The sequence below is a fragment of the Stegodyphus dumicola genome, chromosome 7 (assembly GCF_044657685.1).
Source record: "Stegodyphus dumicola isolate Sdum_Otavi_A_Nest chromosome 7, ASM4465768v1".
NCBI lineage: Eukaryota > Metazoa > Arthropoda > Arachnida > Araneae > Eresidae > Stegodyphus > Stegodyphus dumicola.
The window spans coordinates 24788029-24800429 of NC_140774.1; the positions used below are offsets into that span (position 1 = coordinate 24788029).

Below are 12401 nucleotides of genomic sequence, written 5' to 3' on the forward strand. Positions count from 1 at the left end.
ATCTTCTCAGTACAACAGCTCACAATCAGTAGTTACCACTTCAAAGTATTCAGAATGTTAAACGCAACGCAAGTTGGCACGGAGATGTCTAAATATTCCAAAATCGACTAACGTTGAACTAAAACCTGAGGAGTCGTCGGTACCGGTTACTGCGGGATATTGCGCGAAGCGCGATATATCCGATATATCCAATAAAATGATGCCAAAAAAGGCCGTCTGGACAAAGAACGTGTACCTAAAAAGAAGGAAAGATTCCATAGACGTAATGTAAACCAGTACGCCGCTAGAAAGCGGAGGGAAAAATTCCCCGAGGGATTTTGTGACGCAACCTTGTAGCGAGAAATTCCCCCTCCGCGATGTGTACAAGAAGTTGAGAGAGTTTAAAGAAATTTAAAACGATATTCGAACTTTATGAACTCTTGATAAACGTGACCTTCGAACTTAGACGCCGGCTTCTAGCTTTGGTGAGATATATTTCTCGCCTGTTTCCCTCTGCGTTGAGACGGAGCCACTTCTATCAGGCGGTAATCAAAAACTTTAAATTGTTGCCAGCAATTTTGCGCTTCGATGAAGAAATTCTTAATTCTGTGCAGATAATGCTCCCCACATTCAATTTTGAGGTCTTATGTAAAGTTTCGTTAGATACATAATAATGAGCATTAGTTATGACTCTTAAAATATTACTTCGCATAAATTGTAACTTAGAAATATCCTTTGTTGTGTAGGAAAACTTGAGGACTCAGACTCTCCAGGTTATATACTTTTCCCCCGGCCGCCGAGAAATCCCTCGTACCTTCCCTTTCTCGAAATTACTGGAAGGTCAAACTTGCATATAAGGGATGACCCTTACATGCATATGATTACAGTTATTCAATTACAGTACCAATTATAGTTATACAGGGACCGGAACAAAGCGTTGCGGAATGGTCATCAAGTTTGGCGGCTTTTCTCGACTGCTCGCCAAATATGGTAATAAAAATTAGTCGCTAAAAATCATTGTGAGCTTGGCAATATCACACCAATTTAGCGAGATAGCCATTTGCCTCAGCGTTAAATAGACTTCGTTCCGTATTTTTCCGTCAGAGTTTCTTGCTCTTCAGGCTTTCATGTTACATTATACAAAATTCGATACTAATACCTATGTATGCATATGGTAATACCTATTTATGCATATGGTAATACCTATTTATGCATATGGATATTCGCATCTTTTTCTATTCTGGTCAAAAATTTGTTATCATACACAAATTCTGCAATTTTTGCCGCTTTCTTTTTGTGACGTCATTTCTTGGAAACTGTACAACGGATCTAATAACAGGTTCTGTTCTTTTCGTTTCTGCTCCGTCCTTTCAAATTCCCAATTTACCCCATTCCTCCTCTCTATAACAAAGCTGCTGAAGAAAGTCAAGTAGCCTGTAATCGATTACCGATCATAGTCCTTTCTGTTGTTAGCTGCCAGCAGGCACGCCGGAAGATTTAGACTTATAAATTAAACTTATAAATTAAACTTTAGACTATTATAAATTAAACTTTCAATTCATTCTGGGCACAGTTCGTTAGGAATTCAGGCTTACAGATCTTGCGTTGAATTGTCTTTGCATGTGAAACTATCGAAAGAGAAAAAAGAAAACAAATTAATATGAGAATCGAATGTATTATCTCAGACTGTTATAGGAGCCTACTACGGTACCGAAGGGCTCGGGTTCACATGGTGGAGACATCCCGGTGAAGACATGGATTGTTTGTAAATGTATAGTTCCAATGCGGCATGGCGGCACTCTAAATATGAGGCGAGCCAAAAGTCCTGTCGTATGTGGTAGAAAGGAGGAAGAGGAGTGGAAGATCTCGATCAGAATTAGGGGTGCAAAATAGAAATCCAACCTTTCTTCGGAGTAGTCTCTGACAACCATTGTTCCATGTAATATGGACAAGACAACAACAACAACGATGGAAATGTAAACTGGATGGAAAGGAGAATGTTAATAAAATTGCTATGTACTTAGGAACTGGACGAAGTATTATGAATTGTTAATAACTCATCACTTCTTCCGTAAAATTCGACATTTTTAGTAATTCGTTACCCTCTCAGTCCACGTTAGAAAGAAATGGAAATGAAATAAATTGGGTAAACCTTTTTTTGGTAAAGTAAGTCTTCTCATGAGAAGTTGATCAAAGAAACTCCCTATTATTTATAAAAGATTACGTGTATTTATAATTTTTTTTCCGGGGGAAGGAATTATCTGTCGTACAACTGGTAGTAGTCAGTGTTCAGTTATCACTGAGTAAAAATGGTTGCCGAATAATAAAATGTAATAAACCACTGGTCTCAAACTGGTTGTCCACTGACCCTATGCGGCCCCTAAGCAATTTTACGCGGTTCGCGAATACATTTCAATTAAATCAATTAGCTTTATTATGACATTAATTATGACAACAAGAACTTGAAAAAAAAGTTCAAGATTTTAATAGTTTGGGTCCAGTGTGTATTATTTTCATTACCGAAAACGAATATAACACTTCAGAAAATCTACAAACGAAGCTAATTAATGTATACTGTGATATAACTCTGTTTTAAGTATATGAAGATACAGATTTTATTGACTTTTATTCGTACTTGCCAAAAGATAGATGTGCCACTAGCTAACGAATTTTTTGTGTAAGAATAATCATTTTGTTTCGGAGTACATTTATTTATGAACAGTTTTCCTCCCTCAGTTGAAAATTAATAAGCTTGAAAAGAATCAGAGTGACAGATAAGCATCATAATTCATTATGAAGATAGCTTCTAGTCATTTTTCTCCAAAGTTACAAATTTTATAAAAAATGAAATGCTATAAGGGGTTGTAGTTGAAAGCTGTAGTAAGAAATAAAGAAATTTATAATTATTTACATACAGATACATGTATTTTTTACTCATGCATTGAAGAAAAATTTGATAAGTAAAATTAGCAAAATCGGTTGTCATTATTTATTCTCAAGTTTCGTCCCACTTCGGAAATCTTCATTATTTGTTTATTTTAAGCAAGTTAATTAGGGGTTAATTCAATGAAGTATAATGGCACCCAATCGGATTAGTGGTTAGTGACTCCAACTACAGTAATGAAGAGCTCGGGATCGAACCCAGAGAAGGCATGGATGTTTGTAAATGTGCAGTGTCTATGAGGCATGTGGGCACTCAAATATGAGGTGAGCCGAAAGTCCTCTCGTGAGGTTGGTGGTAGGGAACGAGTGGTCGGACCCGTTCCGCCAGGGTGCTCTCCTTCAAAATTGGGAGTTGAATTGAGCAAAGTCATACCTATATGGTGCCCAAGGCTCTTGCCAACGACATGCGCAATCTTGACTCCTTGCTACGACGAACTTCGTGGGCTTACTGTGATTTCAGACAAGCGAGATTAGTCACAATAATATATAGTATAGTTATCTAAAATAAATATCACACTGAAAATTGAGTATTTACTGGTTAATACGTGTGAATTACAAAGTGTTACCAACAAAACCTTTTTGCATACCAATCCTTAAATTTCAGACAATAAATAAGTATAAATTTGAATTTTTCCTTGCAGAGTTCTTTATATATGTTTTGATAAATATTGAGCAAAAAAGAGTTTTAAATGTAGTTACGAGATTTATTTTATTAAAATAATTTTTCATTTTATTAACGTGGTTGGCCCATCAGCAGCTTTCAGATTGTGCATTTTGCCTGCGGGCAATTTAAGTTTGAAACCATTGCGATAAATAACTTCTTAAGCAAAGTAAAATAAAAAACATTTTTTTAGCATTTTCCTTCGTCTTCGGCAAGTTTTTTTAAAGCCATAAATATTTTAGTGGCAAAATTAAAATTTATGCAGTGAAAGGTTAATATGTATAACTACTATGTAACTGTTCAGAACTATAGGATTGAAATGTTATTGATACAGTAACACAGAAAATACAGGTCTGTTTCGATACACCTAGCACTATGTTTAAATATAGGTCTGTTTTGAGACATCTAGCGGTGTTTATTTCAAATTATGTACATCTGAAGTTGCCAATTATTTAAACGTAAATTTACATTTTTTATGTGATGTATGATTATTATTGAATATTAGATATAAATGACTGAATCTTAAGCAGTTTGTCCTTAGACACCTGGGGATCTGGTATTGATCGGGTAGACTCGGGTTTACAAGAGATTTTGCAAAATTAATTTTATGATGCTAGCTGCTCGTGCAAAAAAAGTGAAGATTACCAGTATGGATTCCAAAAAGGTAAATATACTATCGACCAAATATACAGCATTAGGGTAATGCTAGAAAAGACAAAAGAATACGATATACAGGGTGTACCGTAAATGTTGCGACAAACTTCTAGCGGAGATAGGGCACATCATAAGGATTAAGAATTGCATAGGAATCTATACTCAGAAATGTCAGGGGTAAGTGGCAGCAGAGGTAGAAGACGGGTAAAGAAGCAAGAGTGATTAACTTGAAACATTTATTGGACATGAATACAAATGGTGTACGACAATTTGAATGTTAAAACAGATGCTCGAAGTTTGCACCATCAGACGCCAAACATGCCTGACACCGACGGACCATTTGAATGCTGCGAATTATTTGATCTTTCTGGAGCAGGTTCTTCCCGAGTTGCTTGACGATGTTCCACCAAATGTGAGGTGCAACATGTGATTCCAATATGATGGGGCCCTTGCTCATTTCGGACTGGATGTTCGTAGCCATTATTGCATCGATAGATTGGGCGTGGCGGATCAGTTCCCTGGTCCCCACTCTCACCGTATTTAATCAAGCCTTGATTTCCTTTTGTGGGAAGCCATCAAAAGTGTCGTGTATCAGGAACCTGTTGTGTCTGAAATGAATCTCGTACCAAGACTCATCTCCGCAGCTGCTACAACCAAAGAAACTCCCTATGTGTTTGAACATATCCGGCAATAAATGGTCCGTCAGGCATGTTTGGCGTCTGATGGTGCAAACTTCGAGCATCTGTTTTAACATTCAAACTGCCATTTGTATTAAAAAAGGCCATAGGGCGAAGTAAAGTCTACCAGGAGGGTCGGGCTGCGTCCCTCATATCATATCATATCATACCATTTGTATTCATATCCAATAACTGTTTCAAATTAATCACTCTTGCTTCTTTTCCCATCTTCTACCTCTTAGCCCTGACATTTCCGGATGTGGGTTCCTATGCAATTCTTAATCCTTATGATGTGCCTTACCTCCCCTAGCAGTTTGTCGCAACATTTACGTTATACCCTGTAGCTACATACCGCATTTTCATTGATTTTCAGAGTGCTTAGGATAACATGAACTGGGAGAAACTGTTTCAAGAGATGCTTAAAACTAAGTTCATGACAGTTACAAACAGAAGACAGCCTGATACCGCTGAAAATAAATGAATATGTTTTTGAGAAGGTTAAACAATTTAAATATTTAGGTACAAATATAAATAACAATAGTGACATAACTATTGAAATCCAGAACCGAAATCAACATTGGTGACAAATGCTATTATGGATTAAGAAGCCAGTTTAAATCAAAATAATTAAGCAGTAAAACTAAAGCGCAGTTGTATAAGACCTAGTGTTGCATGGAAGTGAGTGTTGGGTGATGAATAAAGCAGATGAGAGTAGAGCAATGACATTTGAAGAAAGATATCGAGAAAAAGTTTGGAGCAGTAAGGAAACTGGAGTGTGGAAAATAAGAAATAATTTTGAACTGTAGTAACAATTTAGAGATCCAAATATTACAAAAGTTATTAAAGCCTCCCAACTAAGATGGCTAAGCCATATATACAGATATAGAGATGAGAATCTATTAAAGAAACTGACATTCCAAAAGCCAGATGATAAGAGGAGAGGAAGCCGCACGGACGAGGTGGCTGGACAATGTGGAAACGTGGTTAACGAACGTTGGTGTCAATAGGCGGAGAACTGTGGTGTTGGATGGGTCAAGATGGCGGAAGCTGACAGAGATAACCTTGGCCGGAAATCGACTTTACAGCGTAAGAAGAAGAAACATTTTATATACTATTTAATTTCATTTTGAAAAATATACAAAACCATGGTCAAAAACAATTACGGATCGGGAAAAGTGGCTATCATGTGAAAGCTGTCCTTAAACTAATCTTAAGAGCTGCTGCTAAAATATTTAGATCTAAATGTTGGTCTTAACGGTGCTAAACTCATATGGGACTTAGAAACATAACAGGGACACTCTGAGGGACATTTTTCTCAATTTGAATTTGACTGATGAAGGTTAAATATCAGAATGCGCTTTATATTGATCCATATTCCGTTAAAACTGGTGATAAAAATCTCCTTACGCGGCAAAAATGATGAATTCTAATAAATCATTATACGATTAAAAATACTTAGAAAAATAATAATATTCAAGATACGCGAATCTACTGTAGTTATCGTCATAGATACAGTAAAATTGTCAATACAGCTTTCGGGGGAAAACCTAAAGTTTTTAGAAAGTCATATTTTGAAAGATAACAGCTATCATTACTCGATTCCTAGAAATGAGTTAATATACTTTTATATTGAATGTAATGATAAAGCAAAAATATTGGCATAAATTTAAAAGGAAGAAACTTGTGTAATAAATTCAATCTGCAAATCTTTAACAATGTTGTAAGATCTGAGTTTAACATTCGCTGAAAGACAGTACAAGCCTGGAAGTACAATTAAAAGCTTTTTACTTTTTGGAGGGAAGGAAGGATCTAACTGAACGAAGAACGTTTCAATAACTAAAACTTCTAAAACAAACTAATGACAAAAGATCTTCGGTTAGCTCTTAATGGTAACTTCCAAATCTACGGTAGATTACCGTAAAACAGCTGTGCTACCTTGGATTTGGAAGTTACCATTAAGAGCAATTACCACGTTATAAAAAATTTATGATGTATAATTAAATTCAACATAAAATATTTGTATCACAAATTACATTTTCTAAAATGTTCAGAGTTTATACAATGTGTGACAGTAAATATTAAAACTGATGCTAAATTAAAAAATAGAAAATGAATCTGACGCCAAATTATCATAATAAAATACCATTCTCGGGTAATTACCATCATAATAAATTACCATATCATAAACTACCACATGGGCATCAGTCTCTTTTAGGCATATATTCTTTTGGAATCTCTGCTTTACTACAATCAAATAATCCAGTCCTTTCCTATGGAATCTGTGCATTCTTTTTTGCACCATCACGAAATGCACAGAGTGATTGCTAAAACAAAATTAATAGCATACCGTTTAAAGCCATCTTCCCAGCTCTCTGGGTAATGGATATAGTATTAAAATACCTCTCTGATGTCTGGGAGTAAGAAAAGAGGAAGTCCGGCGAATAAACAGGATGTTACGAACTTTATTGTATCTCACTTACCTATGAACATTACCATCACGAAATGTAACAATATGCAGCTATGCATATCCAAATGTATAACATCTGTATCATTGCACATCACCTTATTTAATTCTTAATAAATACGGAAAGGTAGTATATTGGGGCAATACCATTTTTGCTCATAGCGATGATATGGTGCTTCCTGTACTTGTTCCTGTGCTATCAATTTTTTCACTTGTACTGTAATATACTATTGCAGTTTTAGGTCATTAACTTTAATTTCTAATTTTAAGACATACAACAATGTGAAAATTTTAAGTAAGTAACAAACGAAATGACAGCGCGACGTGCAAAAGCATGTAGGGTTTATATTTATTTTAACTAACATTTATTTTAAGCTATATTTCCTGTCAAGCCTTTACTTTCCCCTAGAATTGCCAATGCCAGAGTATGTAAATCTCTGGCATTTGAGAGTATGCGCAGAGTATTCAAATTTTAGCAGAAGTAAATTCAGTTTAAATAGAAGGGAAACGAGATTGTAAGTGTGCTTCTTGAATCACGAGCGTGAAAGTTGCTTGGTAGAAAGTTTAAGAACGGCGCGTTTCGGCCTGTGTGCCTATTTCGACAGTTCGTTGAATCTTTCAAATTCTTAATCAGAAAGTTTGCTGAATCTCAGCTGTATCTTAGAACGCGGTTAAGTTAGTTACAATTATAGAGCCTCGTAGGTAGTGACTTCGTTATTTATTCATCCTGTCATTTATTTTAATTGCATTTTTGTCTATTTTGTTCAACCGCCGGGTCGGCGTAGTTTGTGAGCCTCAAGTGAACGCAACTGTGATTTCTAAAGTGAAATAAAAAGGGAGTTAAACCCTTCTTAAGAGTTTGTGTAATTTCCAGTTCATAGCAGTCACTACTACTGCTGCTGACAAGTTGGGGGCCTCCCAACATCATAAGCAAGTAAAATGAAAGTTTATATTATAAAAAGAATGCGTGGAAACGTTTTCGTTTTTTCTTTGTCTGTATTGTCTTATCTGTCTGTATTGTCTTATTTATCTATTTTTAGATACATTGTGTAAAAATATTTGGCAATTGTAAAATTATTATAATAAGTTAAAGAAATATCGAAACTACTAAAATTTTTGGAGACCCCTGCTGCAGGTCCTGCGAACCCGATGGTGGTCGCGACACACAGTTTATAAAACTCTGCTTTAGCGATATGTTACAAAATCAACCATATTAATGTTTTTCAGGTCGGGTGCAGCGACCTTTAGGTCCCTAGAAGTTGGTTATAGTGGGATTTGATTATGATAGGAAGAAATTTTTTTAAATGCAGAGGGTAGTTACATATTTTTAGAATGATTTCGGAGCCGTTTAAATAATGTTTAAAATGTAAAGAGTATTTCCTTAAATTTTCAATCTGATAGCTTTTTTTACTGAACTATAAGTTTGCATCGTGATTTCCATGATAGAATTGTATTCGTAAATTTCCAGAGGTATTGATTTCCATTCCTCTTCCTCTATTTCTCATAGTCCATCCACGGTGGCTTAGAAAGAGCTCTTTTCAAGATATCAAAGGCACAACATTCCATATACAAACGCCAGGGGAATTCGCAGGAATACTCTGGAATGTTATATTTGCAATACAGTAAGTCTTCATTCTTTTTAAAGAATGCAGTGGTACTTCTCGAAGTAGGAAATCTTCTATTGTTCCTTTGTCCTGATAGAATTTTCCTTCTTTGAAAATTACTGGGATAAAGAAATTGAATTTCTTCTGCAAATATTGGACATAAAACTTTCTCTTCATAGTACGTTCTTTGCCTTGAGTTTGATATTTTTTCCCACTCTTCTTATTTTTAATTTCCACTGAAACAAATTCCTACGTCAATTATAAACCTCCTCACAGAAACCTTCTTTGCATTCACGAAACCAGGTTTGCACAAATTTTTCTCTTCGTTTTTGATAATATAGTGAGAAAAAAAAGTATTGACAATTGCCTATAATTGATCAATCTAGCTAACAAAGGAAATCCTTGACAATTTTAGTTGGACATACTGAACACAGGAGGCAATAAAGACACAAATCCTATTGAAACTTTCGTTTTAATATGCCTTTTACACAAAATATACAACAAAAGCGTAAATTTGCATGTCAAAAAAGTATTGGCAAGATCATACAGTAAAATGTGAGAACAAAATTTAATACTTTGTATTCACACCTTTTGCAATTATAACAGCTTATAATCCATTTTTCATAGAGAAAACCAAAGTCCTCCTTGTTAAAAATGTCCTGTTGGAAAAAAACGAAGTCCTGTTGGGAATTGTGTGCCATGTTTGCAGGAGTATATGCTTAAGTTCATATTTATACGGAATTTTATGTTTCCTGACTTCTAGGTCCCATTTGTGCCATAAATTTTCAATTGAATTTATGTCAGGGGATTGAGACAGTGTCTTTAACTGGTGAGGAGCGTTATAGATTAACTATTGCCAGGTGAGGTTCACTGTATCCTTAGGGTCATTGTCCTGTTGAAACACAAATGATGTTCCTAAGCCAAGATTTTGGGAACTGAATTTCATGTTATGGGCCAATATGTCAATGTACGTATGTGCTGTCATAATACCATCAACGAAGTACGGGTTATCAACTCCGTTTGCTGCCATACAGCCCCAAACAACGACGCTCCCTCCAACATGTTTTACAGTCAGTGTTAAATGTTGATTTTCCAGTTCGATGTTAGGCTTTCTCCACACATATTGTCGTACATTAATCTCGAAAATGTTAAAATTTGATTCGTCGGACAAAATAACTGTGTTCCGAAATTCGTCTGATAAATTAACATGAGATTTTTGAAAATATAATCTCTTTCTCCTGTTTATTTCTGAAATGAAAGGTTTCTTTCTAGCTGCTCTTCCATAATAACTTCCTCCCCTTCAAACATTCCGTATAGTCTGTACACTTAAAGTTTTATGCGAAGTATTAGCAACATCTTTAGCTAACTGGGGTGCACTTATTTTAGGGGTTTTCTTAACCTCTTTGATAATGCCACGTTTGATCATGCAGAAAATATTCGAGGCCGTCCACTTCTAATCTTATTTTCCATCGATCTTGTCTCTTTGAACTATTTTACAACACTTCTAACAGTAAATAAACTTATGTTCAGTTGTAATCCTATAACATGATCAGTTAAACCCTCATTTCTGAGCCGAATAATCATTTTTTAACATTAGCATCCAACTCCTTGGACTTTGAAGTCAGTTTATCACAGTATTAGCAATAGATTAGACTTTATATTAACAGGGTTTCTTATCAGTCTAAACACGTGACCTCAACATAACAAAATTTGCATAGAAGTTAGAACTTTGCCAATACTTTTTTTGGCATGCAAATTTACGTTTTTGTTGTATATTTTGTGTAAAAGGCACATTATATTGAAAGTTTCATTAGATTTGTGTGTTTATTACCTCCTGTGTTCATTATGTCCAGCTAAAATTGTCAAGCATTTCCTTTGTTAGGAAATATGATAAATTATAGGGAATTGCCAATACTTTTTTTACCCACTGTAAATAGACCACTTTTTGTTGCGGCCATTTAGGTAAACCCATGCTTCATCAACGGTCTGAATGTATTTACATTTACCTCTTGTTAAATACTTTTCATACAGTGTTTTACAAATTATTTTGCGTTGAGCCACATCCCTCGACAAATGCTAACGAATATTATATTTGTTATCTTTTTTAAGTTGTAAAGCTCATACTCGGAAATTCATTTCTGCGTCGGCGAATTTTCTTGCGTTACGATTTAATTTTCGGAACGTTAGAAGCCATAGGTACTTTTTTCGGGCATTCGTTTGGAGTTTTCTTTTCCAATTAACAATGTTGCTTATTCTGCACTTAGAAATTTTAATACCATGCATTTTAACAACATTTTCGAATAATGGAATAATAATATTTCTCTTCGGAAAGGGTAAAAAACTTATCCTTCAATCCACAGCTTTTGGAAAGAAGAATAAATTTAAAAGCAGCAGACGCTTCTAGTTTGAATAATAAGCTGTTGCCAGTGTTTTATATTCCTAATTTTTTTTTATCGAAAACGTTCTAAAAGTGTGAAAAGAACTTCTGTATTTTCTATATTGTTTCAGATTTATCCCATCATTTCTATTAACTAATAAAAAAGAAACTGAAGCGTTTGGATACAGATGTTTTTGCTAGAAAGTTTATAAGCAAAAAATTGCATTCTTTTCTCTAAATGATTTCATAAACTTTCTTAAATTGAATAACAGAAAATTAATTAGATAAAATATACTTACGAAGCCAGTGTTAAGACTTTCAAAGCATAATCTAATGAATTACATCAGAAAAATACTAAATTCAGGGAAATCTTCGAACGGTGTTTATCCGATACTCGAATTTCACATAAAAGTTATCAAGTTTATGTGAAGTAAATAGTCACGAAACAAATGTTGCCGTTTCTCATCGAATTAATTAAATCTTCAATCTCATTTAAAATAAAATTACACTAAGTTCGCATTCTAAGAATGTCTACGGACACCTTTTCGCCAACAGGTGCCACTAAAGAATGTTAACGGTTTTTGAGAAAAATGAAATCGTTTGCGTGTTGGAATTCACATAAATGTCAGCGTTACCATGGTAATAGCGTGTGTAACCCTTTATTTGGCCGACTACTTTGTTGGAAATGCTATAGAGGTATAAAGTCTTGACCATATACTGCAACTACTCGTTGCTTCTTACTAATTTCGTGACTAGAAATTTTTAGTTATGCGCTTTTTTCCTCTCTGGAGTTTCCCATAAATCTCCCTCCGAATTTAACTGCTTTCTGAAAAGCGTATTGTGAACTAGAAAAATCTTAAATCCTTATCTTAAATGCATGAAAATTAAGTAATCTGTGGGAAGCAGAGGAAAAAAATGATGAGCAGTGTTACAGTTAAAATAGCTTTTATTAAATAAATTATAAAACAAGTAGTATTAATTTTAAACAAAAAGCTTTTTCCTGTTTTACATTTGAAATCTAGAAAATCTTTTAATCGTGTTT

The 12401-nt window shown here is 34.8% G+C and overlaps 1 protein-coding gene across 1 annotated transcript in view; it reads right to left on the reverse strand.

Moving 5' to 3' along the window:
* The window catches only part of LOC118197448 (lewis-type alpha-(1,3)-fucosyltransferase-like), a 38831-nt gene extending 26930 nt beyond the window's left edge, over positions 1-11901 (reverse strand). The window contains exon 1 of the mRNA XM_035368966.2: positions 11659-11901. The gene's annotated coding sequence lies outside the window, so the exon portion shown is untranslated. The remainder of the gene's footprint in view (positions 1-11658) is intronic.
* Between the last annotated feature and the right edge of the window lie 500 nt (positions 11902-12401).